At 38.7% G+C, this 12,583-nt stretch overlaps 1 long non-coding RNA gene across 3 annotated transcripts in view; it reads right to left on the reverse strand.

Moving 5' to 3' along the window:
• Positions 1-7,072: 7,072 nt before the first annotated feature.
• LOC131500339 (uncharacterized) overlaps positions 7,073-12,583 on the reverse strand; it is a 33,362-nt gene continuing 27,851 nt past the window's right edge. The window contains exons 7-8 of one of the 3 annotated variants that reach the window (XR_009256240.1): positions 7,895-7,931; positions 7,073-7,757 (exon numbers count right to left, since the gene is read on the reverse strand). This is a non-coding gene — a long non-coding RNA (uncharacterized LOC131500339). Of the gene's footprint in view, positions 7,932-11,050; positions 11,637-12,583 lie in introns of those variants that run through there. The other 2 variants (XR_009256239.1, XR_009256237.1) reach the window with 2 other exon arrangements.

A 12,583-nucleotide genomic window follows, 5' to 3' on the forward strand; every position in this document is an offset into this window, starting at 1 on the left:
CCCTGACCGATACCCAGTGCCCTGTGTGTGGTTCACGTGGAGCTTCCCGAGGGACTGGCGTGGTACCGCCAAGTGCCTGAGAGTGTAATTGCATACTGGGTTGTGTTTTTTCCTACATGGAGCGATTTCCCCGCATATGTCATTCTTTGGATGTAAGACTGAGAAAGCGCCACAAAGAACACTGTGCATGATTTTGCCTGACTAGGGATCTCTGAAGTCTCTGTGGTTTGTAGCATTACGAAACAGATTCAATTGGCTAGATCTAATCGGCTTTATTTAACTCTTAATGAGTTGGCAGCATCCCTTCTAGTAAATAGACATTCCTAGGAGTTTTACAGAATGGAAGGATTTCCAGGCAGGATGATGGGGCAAGGAAATTATTAGTAAAAGAAAAGAAAGTGTTGTTTCAGGCCAGGTCATCTTTTTGAGGGAAGGGAATAGGCAGGAGTCTTATTTTGCAGATTACTAGTGCTGTTCAGGAAATTTCAGGTTGACTGTTTAAAGGTCGCATTTATGGGAGTGGTTGGAACTGCAACTGTTGATTAATTAAAATTGTTAATCTTGGTTTGCTCTCTAAGGGTAAAATGACTCCATCTGGAGCTGGTTTCTTTTATTGTAACAATGAAGTGCCTCACATTGTGTGTATCCTTGAAGATGGCTGTGCTGTGAAGGTAACCAGAGAATGTCACCTCTATATATGCCTCTTGGACAAAAAAATTATTTTGAGCTGAAAGCAATTTAGAAGCATGAAAGTCAGGAAAGCTCTCTCTGCCCTCCCCCATTTCTGCCTAAATTCAGGGTATAAATTCTCATTTTATACCCTGTTTGAGTTTTATACCCTGTTGTTGAGTTTGTTGAGTTGTTTGAGACAGCTCTAGATTCTTAGCCCATAGATGGTACCAAAGGAATCTGCAAATAGGTTTTACTCCCATTAGTTTCCTTTCACAGACTGCCACACTTGGGATTCTAAAACTGCTTTTCTTTATCCTGTCATTTCTCTACAGTCATATTATTTGTTAAAGATGCTGTATAAGCTAGAGTGCTAAGCCACCACTTTTGAGTTACTCTTGTTTTCTCCCATAAGACATGTGCACACATGTTAATAAATTGTTTATGTCTCCTATTAATCTGTCTTTTTTGTTGCAGAGCCCTAGCAGAGAACCTAAGATGAGTAGAGGTAAAATATTTTCTCCCCGAAGCCCCATTGTGTGTTATTTCTGGCACGGTTTTGATAGGCCTGTACTTCTGGTTCTTGCTTTGCGTGGATACCATGTTTGTGGGTGTAGGGGAGCAGAATTTGCCACCCAAAATGTGTCTCTTTAGCATAAGGATTATTATAGGCTGATTATTTTTTTAAGGAACTGCAAACACAGAAGCTCTGAAACTGAGTACAAGTTACCTTTTTGTAAGAAACATTTACATTTGTAAGGGAAATCTCTATTTTTAAGGGTGTCTCCCTCACTGTACCAAGAAGAAGATGGTACCTAAATCTCTAGAATGTTATCCCTGGAGAAGGCATGGACTTAAATCTGCATAACAACCTTATCCTTATTTAATATGCTTTTCCTGGTAACCTCCCATAACTGACCCTCCACCTCAACATCTTTTGTCTTTAACTGAAGATGGTAATTAAGGTGATAGCTTTGGCCATTTCAGGGAGCCACGCAGTTTTCCTAGGTCTCTCCCTTGTATACAGGAAGTATATGTTTTATTAAACTTTTGTTTGTTTATCTTCTGTTAATTTATGGTGTGTCAGTTTAACTCTTAGATCAGCCAGAAGAATCTTGAAGGGCAAAGGATAATCTTTCCTCCCCAGCATGGATCACTGTGTTACTAGGTTCTGGGATTTTGATGGTCAGCATCTTGGCCACTAAGTGTGCTCTCAAGAATGTGGTGCTATGGCATTTAAGTGAGTAAAATAATTACAGGCACAAAAATACTGGAAATGAGGATGTAAAATTATCATTATTTATGAGTATAAGATTGTAGGAGTATATAATGAGGAAGTTGAAATTAATAGGACTTCATAAAACAAAAGAAGGGCACTTTATTTTCTCTTATAAATGTACTTGCAATATTCATCTGCATATGAGGGTTTTTTTGTTTTTGTTTTTAACTGCACTTAGATGAAATCTTGGATGAATTCAATGTTTTCAATCACTCTTGGATAATAAAAGTTTCTTTGAACACTTTTAGTTAAAAGATCAGTCTTGGGGTGCCTGGGCGGCTCAGTCAGTTGAGTGTCTGACCTTGATTTTGGCTCAGGTCATAATCTCACAGTTTGTGAGATTGTGCCCCACGTTGGGCTCTGCACTGACAGCATGAAGCCTGCTTGGTATTCTCTCTCTGCTCCTCTTTCACTCATGCACTTGCTCTCTCTCTCTCTCGCTCTCTCAAAATAAATAAATAAACATTAAAAAAAGATCAGTCTTATTTTTAGCAGTTAAAAATGTCTTTTTTAATAAAAATGTCAGTGTAATAATCAATATTTCATTTAAAGCAAAAAACTTACACTTTTTTCTTTCTCCTTGACCACCTCCAAATATAATTATATCTCAAAGTCAATATGTGGTACTTATATACTAATTATGTAAATTATTTTTTATTCAAAATCAAGTAGATTTTCTAGCTTTTTTTGTTTATTAAGGATTTCATTAGTTTTCTTTGTACCTGTTCTTAGTTTTTATAGATGTTCCACAGATAAATGTTCCACATTTATGTTAAATGTCCACAGATGATTTTTTTAAATTGTTCAAATATCCAATTAGAGGGGTGCCTGGGTGGCTCAGTTGGTTAAGCATCTGACTCTTGATTTTGGCTCAGATCATGATTTCACAGTTCGTGAGATCAAGCCCCACATTGGGCTCTCCGCTGAGAGCACAGAGCCTGCTTGAAATCCCCCCGCCCCTCCCCCCCCCCCAAAATAACTAAATAAACCTTTTTTAAAAAACCAACAACAAATATCCCATTAGAATCTCTCAGTCTACCATTCTGGGGCTCCAGTTGGAATCTACAGTTGTCATGAAGCTCACTTTCATTGTTTTCCTGAATCGGATTACTGTTTCCTGGAATCAAGTTAATTTTTCATTTTCATTAAGGTTCATTAAGGTTCTTTTTTCAATAGCTTCCTTTAGATGCATGTGTTAGAGTTAAATTTTTTAGTTCTTTCATGTTTGAAAATGTCTTTATTCTACTCTCACGCTTCTCCAGTATTCAAAATTTGGAAACATCACCTCAAGTCTTCTGGTAGCTTATGTTGTCAAATCTAATACTAGTTGCTTTCCATTCCTGTATATGTAACTTTATGTCCCCCTCCCCATTCAGATACTTATTGTTATTTATATCTCCAGTGTACTGAAATGTCCTAACTTATGGTATGGATTTTCAAACATTTTTTATGCTAGGTGAGAATTTTAGTCTTTAGACTCCAGATCTGAGAATATTTCTTATATTTTTGTTTTTGGACAAACATTTTTAAGTTTTTAAAAAACGTTTATTTATTTTTGAGAGAGAGACAGACAGATGCAGGGGTGTGGAGAGGGGCAGAGGGAGAGAGGGAAAGATTCCCAAGCAGGCTCCACACTCAGTGCAGAGTCAGACACGGGGCTTGATCTCATGACCATGAGATCATGACCTGAGCTGAAATCAAGAGTCAGACGTTCAACTAACTGAGCCACCCAGGCACCCCTATTTTAGATTTTTTATTCCTGGGATTTGTATTTGCTGGAAGGACTATTCATGAGTTGTGCCTAATTTTTCCTTTTTCATAGGTTTCTCTTATTATATATGGATGCAGTATAATTTTCTATCAGGGTAATTACAGTTGTTCAAAGTTTTCTTCTCCATTTTTGTCTTTTATGTCCAAATCAAATTCTTTTTGCAAAAAAACCTTGAATTGTTTAATTTACATGGGATCCTTTCCTGAAATGTGTGGTAATCCTTGCCTCCAGTCAAGAGGTAAAGTTTCTCAACTGGCAGATATTAGAGCCAGCCTTTTTACTGGAAGACTGCCAGAGAGCTCTGTTCTCTGTTCTCTCTGCTCTGTTTAGAGCAGAAAACATGTCCAGTCTCCTGAGTTACTGGTGTTTGGGGCTAGGATAAGGAAGGTCCTTAGTGGCCTGATTTTTCACTCAGGCTGCCTGTGCCTCAATCCTGTCTTCTTTTGTGCAGTTGTACATCCTTTCTAGGTCGGTTTATCCAGAGATCAAACCCTATGTGCAGTGTATTTGATTACATAAAAGAGGAAAAGTAAAGGGGGAGAGCAACCAGTTTGTGCACAAATTTTCAACCAAACTGTTTCCAGGTACATACCTCTCCAGGTTTATCATCTTTACCAGAATATAGGACTCAGCAGCCAACAGGGTCTAACTGACATTTATAGAACATTTGTTCCAACAGCAGCCAAAAACACATTGTTTACAAATATTCATGGAGCATATAATAAGATATGGCAAATCCGTGGCCATAAAATAAACCTCAAAATACTTAAAAGAATTGGGGCATGTGGTGGCCCAGTTGGTTAAGCATCCATCTCTTGATTTTGCCTCAGGTCATGATCTCATGGTTCATGAGATTGAGCCCCACAATGAGCTCTGTGCTAACGGCTTGGAGGCTGCCTGGAATTCTCTCTTTCCCTCTCTTTCTTTCACCCTCCTTCGCTCATGTGTGCTCTTGCTCTCTCTCTCCAAATAAATAAGTAAATAAGCATTTTAAAAAATGTTTAAAAAGACTTGAAACCAATTCTTTTGGACATTCTCTGACCACAATGGAATCAAACTAGAAATCAGTAACAGAAGGCAGGAAAATCTCCAAACGCTTAGAAACTAAACAACACTCTTCTAAATAAACTGTGGGTCCACTCAGATACCACCTCACGCCAGTCAGAGTGGCCAAAATGAAGAAATCAGGAGACTATAGATGCTGGAGAGGATGTGGAGAAACGGGAACCCTCTTGCACTGTTGGTGGGAATGCAAATTGGTGCAGCCGCTCTGGAAAGCAGTGTGGAGGTTCCTCAGAAAATTAAAAATAGACCTACCCTATGACCCAGCAATAGCACTGCTAGGAATTTATCCAAGGGATACAGGAGTACTGATGCATAGGGGCACTTGTACCCCAATGTTTATAGCAGCACTCTCAACAATCGCCAAATTATGGAAAGAGCCTAAATGTCCATCAACTGATGAATGGATAAAGAAATTGTGGTTTATATACACAATGGAATACTACGTGGCAATGAGAAAGAATGAAATATGGCCTTTTGTAGCAACGTGGATGGAACTGGAGAGTGTGATGCTAAGTGAAATAAGCCATACAGAGAAAGACAGATACCATATGGTTTCACTCTTATGTGGATCCTGAGAAACTTGACAGAAACCCATGGGGGAGGGGAAGGGAAAAAAAAAAAAAAAAGAGGTTAGAGTGGGAGAGAGCCAAAGCATAAGAGACTGTTAAAAACTGAGAACAAACTGAGGGTTGATGGGGGGTGGGAGGGAGGGCAGGGTGGGTGATGGGTATTGAGGAGGGCACCTTTTGGGATGAGCACTGGGTGTTGTATGGAAACCAATTTGACAGTAAATTTCATATATTAAAAAATAAATAAATAAATTTAAAAAAAAAAAAAAAAAATAAATAAATAAATAAATAAATAAATAAACTGTGGGTCAAAGAGGAAACCTTAAGGGAAATTAGAAAATTACATTAAGTTGAATGAAAATACAACATATCAAAATTTGTGGGACACAGCTAAAGCAGTGCTATGGGGAACTTTTTAGCACTAAGTGAATACATTAGAAAATAAGAAGAGTCCCAAATCAATAATCTAGTTAAGCTTCCACTTCAAGAACCGAAGGGGAAAAAAAGCAATATAAACAAAGTAAGCAGGAGGAAGAAAGTATTAAAGAGCAAAAATTTTTAAATGAACCTTATATGAAGATCAAAAAGGATCACAGACTTAAACATTAAAAGTATAAAACTTGTAGGAAGAAACAGGACAAAATCTTTAGGTTCGAGGTTGAGGTAGAGTACTTAGACCTGATACCAAAAGTATAATCCATAAAAGGAAAACTGAAAACTTGGGCTTCATTAAAAGTAAAGCATTTGGCTTGTGAAAGTCCACAGTTAAAGGTTGAAAAGACAAGACATAGTCTAGGAGAAAATATTTGTAAACCACATATCCAAAAAAGGGCTAGTATGTAGAATGGATACGTAGATTAGCTTGAATGTGGTGACATTTCATAGTGTATGCATATGCCAAGCTGTCATTTTAATATTCAGTTACACCTCAATAAACATGGGGGTGGAGGACAGAATGAAAAGGTCTAACATAGCTCTCATTGGAGTGTCAAAAGGAAACAATGAATGAAAAAAGACAGTATCTAAAGAGATCATGAATGCAAAGTTTCCAGAATTGAAGAAAACTATGAGTCCACAAATCTAGGAAGCACAGTACATCCTAGGTGAGATGAATGAGATAAAAAAGATGCATACTGGGGCACCTGGGTGGCTTGGTGGGTTAAGCGTCCGACTTCGGCTCAGGTCATGATCTCAGGGTCCGTGAGTTCGAGCCCCGCGTCGGGCTCTGGGCTGACAGCTCAGAGCCTGGAGCCTGTTTCGGATTCTGTGTCTCCCTCTCTCTCTGCCCCTCCCCTGTTCATGCTCTGTCTCTCTCTGTCTCAAAAATAAATAAACGTTTAAAAAAAAAAAAGATGCATACTTAAATATATTATTAAAAACAGCAACAAGAACAACTTGAGAATACAAAAGACAAAATTAAAAGCACCTAAGCTAAAAGCATTAAAAACAGAGTACCTACAAAATTATTGCAGTTAGAAAACAGCAGACCTCCCAACAGCAACAACGGAAGCCAGAGACAGAATCATATCTTTATCATTTTTTTAAGTTTAATTTAATTCTTTAAATTTACATGCAAATTAGCATACAGTGCAACAATGATTTCAGAAGTAGATTCCTTAGTGCCCCTTCCCCATTTAGCCCATCCCCCCTCCCATACCCCCTCCAGTAACCCTCACTTTTTTCTCCATATTTATGAGTCTCTTCTGTTTTGTCCCCCTCCCTGTTTTTATATTATTTTGTTTCCCTTCCCTTATGTTCATCTGTTTTGTCTCTTAAAGTCCTCCTATGAGTGAAGTCATATGATTTTTGTCTTTCTCTGACTAATTTCACTTAGCATAATACCCTCCAGTTCCATCCACGTAGTTGCAAATAGCAAGATTTCATTTTTTTTTTTTTTACATTTATTTATTTTTGAGAAACAGAGTGAGACAAAGCGTGAGCAGGGGAGGGACAGAGAGAGAAGGAGACACAGAATCTGAAGCAGGCTCCAGGCTCTGAGGAAGCAGTCAGCACAAAGCCTGATGCGGGGCTCGAACCCACAAACCATGAGATCATGACCTGAGCTGAGGTCAGGTGCTCAACCAACTGAGTTACCCAGGCGCCCCGATTTCATTCTTTTTGATTGCCGAGTAATACTCCACTGCATATATATACCACATCTTCTTTATCCATTCATCCATTGTTGGACATCTGGGCTCTTTCCATACTTTGGCTATTGTTGATAGTGCTGCTATAAACACTGGGGTGCATGTGTCCCTCCAAAACAGCACACCTGTATCCCTTGGATAAATACCTAGTAGTGCAGTTGCTGGGTCGTAGGGTAGTTCTATTTTTAGTTTTTTGAAGAACCTCCATACTCTTTTCCAGAGTGGCTGCACCAGCTTGCATTCCCACAGAATCATATCTTTAAAGAGTTGAGGGTTAAAGCCCATAACTGGGCATCTAGGAAGTGAGTCTTTCAAGAATGATGATAAAATATTTACAAATTAAAACAAGAGTTTACTACCAAGAGATATCATTAAATGAACCTCAAAAGGATACACTTCAGGAAGAATGAAAATGATCCCAGAAGGACAATCTAGTGTGCAACAAAGAGTGGTGAACACAACAATGGTAAACATGTATGTGAATAAAAACTAACTTTACAGAAGCATTAATTAACATAATACCATCTAATTGGCAGTATTAAAAGGAAAAAACAAGTGGACTTCCACTCTAACCATGATGGAGTATTAAGGACCAGATTTACCTTTGTTGCCTTTAACAAATGAAAAACTAGAAAAAATAAATAAAGCAACATTTAAAAACAGGCGAAGCAGGAGAATAATCCCTCAGAGAAGGAGAAGAGGGAAGTCTTGTGGTTGCCCTAGAGTACTTCCAGTAGAGACTTTTGCAAGCCACAGCACAGGAAAGGATAAACTAAATAGTCTCCCATGAACTGAAAAGAGCTGACAATTCAGGAAGGCCAAAGTGGCTAGAATTCCAAGCAATTATACATTTGATAGAATTCATACAGAGAGATCACATGTACCATTTTTCCAACTTTCCCCAATTCTAACATCTTGCAAACCCCATAATAGAATACCACAATACCCAGGTATTGACACTGATAATAGTGAAGATACTGAACATTTGCATCATGCAAGGATCACTAATGGTGCATTTTTAGAACCACACCCACTCTTCTCTGTTACCATTACCTCTTCCATACCTGCAACCACTAATCTGTTCTCTATTTCTAAAATATTGTCATTTTAGGAATGTTATATAGGTGGGATTATACAGAATGTAATCTTTTAGGATTGGCTTTTTTTTTTTTTTTTTTTTTCCATTCAGCATGATTCTCAGGATACTCATCCAGGTTGTTGTGTATAGCAATAGTTCTTTTTCTTTTCTATTATTTTCCTTCTTTCTTTTTTATATCTGAATAGCTTTCCATGATATGGATCAGCTTCAGTTAGTTTACTCTTTGAGGGAATCTGGGTTGGTTTTGGGCCTTGGCTGTTACAAATACAGCTGTTACAAATATTTGTGTACAAGTTTTTATGTAAACATGGTTTACATTTCTGTTGAGGAAACACCCAAAGAGCCTTAATTGCTGGGTCATATGGTAGTTACATGTTTAGTCGTGGTTTTTTTTTTAAATATATAAAGTTGATTCATTTTAAGAGAGAGAGAAAGAGTGCACATGTGTGAGAGAGAGCGGGGGAGGGACAGAGAGGAAAAGAGAATCTGAAGCAGGCTCCATGCTGTCGATGCAGACCCCAACATGGGGCTCGAACCCACAAACCATGAGATCATGACCTGAGCCAAAAACCAAGAGTTGGATGCTTAACTGACTGACCCACCCAAGTGCCCCACCATGTTTAGTTTTTAAGAAATCACCAAACTTATGGTAATAGCAATGGCTGTACTATTTTACTTTACCAGTAGCAATATATTAGTGATTCAGTTTCTCTGCATTCTTGCCAGCATTTGGTATTGTTACTCTTTTTCATTTTAGCCATTCTAAAGTGAAATGATAGTAGTGATAGCTCACTGAGGTTTTAATCTGCATATCTCTCATGGCTAATGATGTTGAACATCCTTTCATGTGTGCTTATTTGGCATGTGTATATCCTCAGTTAAATGTATCCTTGTCTCTCTTATGCATGTTTTCTAATGGGATTGGTTTTTTTTTTTAATTTTTTGAGCTTTGAGAGTTCTGTTTGTATAACTTAAAAATTTACTTTTATAAAATTCTTCCAAAATTACAAAAGTAACACTCATTCTACTGTTGAAAACATTATAAAGAAATAAATATTATCCCATATATTCTTCCTTTCCCCTCCAGTCTTGAATTTCACCTTCTTTTTCTGCACCCTCTGCAGTATTGGATGCTAATTACATTTTGTCAATTAGATGGGTAAAACATGCTTTCTTAACTGTTGCTTCAATTTGTATTTCTTTGAAAACTAATAAGGTTAAGTGTGTTTGTGCACGCGTGCATGTGCTTGTATGTGTATGTATTCACATAAGTAGCTTCCCCCTCCCATCTAAAGTTTCCCTTTTCACTGTTTCAGTTATCTGTGGTCAACCACATCTGCCTGGAAGCAGATGATCCTCCTGACATACCATGAAAAAGTCAATCAATAGTAGCCTAGTGCTTTGTCATAGTACTTATGTCATTCACTTCACTTCATCTCATCACATAGGCATTTGTCATGTCACATCACAAGAAGAAGGCTATCATAGTACAGTAATATATTGAGAGAAACCATATTCACGATTTTATACTGTATGTTATAATTGTTCTATTTTATTATTAGTTATTGTTAATCTCTAACTATGCCTAATTTGTAAGTTAAACTTTACCATAGGTATGTATGTATAGGAAAAACATAGCACATACAGAGTTTGGTATGTATGTACTTTGAGGCATCCCCTGAGGGTCTTGGAATGTATGTCCCATGGACAAGGGGGTGACTACTACTTGTAAATAAGCAATTCTGTGAATATAATGAAAGCACATCCAGGGAGTTAAGACCAGCATATATACTTTACTGTAATTTCCAAATTATGATATTTCTAAGTCTAGAAATTAAATGTGGAAAAACAGAGGAATGGAAATGTGACATCTTACTGGTAAAATCTGAAGAGAGTTGGGCTTCTATTCACGAGCTGTATTTTCATTGTCCTTTTATTGATGCTGATAGAGATCTCTGTTTCTCTTTGGTGAACCTTCAGGTTGAATCTTCTTTGTCAGAGGTGGAAATCAAAAGATATAATGTTTTGGATACTCTTGTGCTTTATCAATTTATTTCCTAGCAAATCTATCCTTCCTTGACCTGCTTTGCAGTATTGGAGCTGAGTCATGTAAACATTGCCTACTGACAGCTGGGCTACTGTTAAGCTTTTTACTAGATGGGAGTGGAGAGACACTGCATGAAAGTGGGGCTTTTCTTCCTGGTTCTGAAACACTTTTCAGGGGCGCCTGGGTGGCGCAGTCGGTTAAGCGTCCGACTTCAGCCAGGTCACGATCTCGTGGTCCGTGAGTTCGAGCCCCGCGTCAGGCTCTGGGCTGATGGCTCGGAGCCTGGAGCCTGTTTCCGATTCTGTGTCTCCCTCTCTCTGACCCTCCCCCGTTCATGCTCTGTCTCTCTCTGTCCCAAAAATAAATAAAAAACGTTGAAAAAAAAATTTAAAAAAAAAGAAACACTTTTCAATTCTTACTCGGATGATGAACCGTAGCCAGCAGGATACATGTAGGATACACAATCTCTTGTGAGTTCTGATAGCACTCACAGGCGGCTGGGGCAGCCAGTGGCACTCATCATTCTGAGAGCTTCACTGGCACCCTCCCATGCCCCTCCCTTTCAGGAGGCTTCCTTGCACATTTGACAGCACCTTCTGTCTTCTTGAATACGTGAAGTTTTATTTAGAATAGCCTATTTGACAACCTTTTCCATGAATTCTATCAACTGTATAATTTCTTGGAATTCTAGCCACTTCGGCCTTCCTGAATTCTCAACTCTTATCTTTTCAGTTCAGGAAGACTGTTTAGTTTACCCTTTCTTCTGCTGTGGCTTGCAAAAGTCTCTACAGGAAGTACACGAGGACAGTCACAGGACTTCCCTCCTTTTCTCCTTCTCTCAGGGATTTTTCCCCTGCTTTGCCTGTTTTCAAATGTTGTTTTACTTATTTTTTCCAGTTTTTCATTTGTTGAAGCAGCAAAGGTAAATCTGGTCCTTGTGACTCCATCATGGTTGGAGTGGAAGTCCATTTCTATGTTTTCCTTTTGATACTGCCAATTAGATAGTATTGTGTTAATTAATATTTTCCAAAAGTTAGTTTTTATTCACATACATGTTTACCATTGTGTGTGCTCACCATTCTTTGTTGCGCATTAAATTGTCCTTCTGGGATCATTTTCATTTTTCCTGAGGCATATTCTTTTGAGGTTCATTTAATGATGTCTCTTGGTAGTGAACTCTTGTTTTAATTTGTAATTATTTTATCATCATTCTTGGCTCATTTCCTAGATGCCCAGTTCTGGATTTTTAACCTCAACCTTTAAATATATTATTCTGGGGGGAGCCTGGGTGACTTAGTCAGTTAAGCATCCCACTTCAGCTCAGGTCATGATCTCACAGTTGGTGAGTTTGAGCTCCTCATCGGGCTCTGTGTTGACAGTGCAGAGTCTGCTTTGGATCCTCCTTCCCCCGCTCTCTCTGCCCTTCACCTGTTTGCACACTCTCTTCCTCTCAAAAATAAATAAACATTAAAAAAAATAATAAAGATATGATTCTGCTACCTCCTGGCTTCTAGTTGTTGCTGTTGAGAAGTCTGCTTCCCTAAATCTTGGTATTTTGGAGCTGGACCAAGTTCCTCATGCTAAAGCTCATGCCAAAGTTAGGAAATTCCAGCTCAGAACTGCCCCTAGGTCACTGGCAGTTTGGGACTGGACTCCACACTGGATGCTCTGACTTTCAGGCCTAAGTGAGCCCAGTTTCTTAACCAAATGTGAGCAACTTTGGCCCGGAAAGGAAGGGAGTTCTCTTGTTTCCCTCATCTGTGAATTAGGTCAAAACCAGCCCCTTCCTATGCAGCTCTGGGGGTTACATAGGTGTGGCCCAGCCCAGGGATGCCACTCAGTAGTAGGAATATAATGGGAAGTGGAAGGAGGGCTAGAATTTTGAGAGTTCCCAGACTCTATGTCACTTCTCTTCCCCAAATCCCCTGGTTTACTAG

Source organism: Neofelis nebulosa, chromosome 17 (genome assembly GCF_028018385.1).
Source record: "Neofelis nebulosa isolate mNeoNeb1 chromosome 17, mNeoNeb1.pri, whole genome shotgun sequence".
Lineage (NCBI taxonomy): Eukaryota > Metazoa > Chordata > Mammalia > Carnivora > Felidae > Neofelis > Neofelis nebulosa.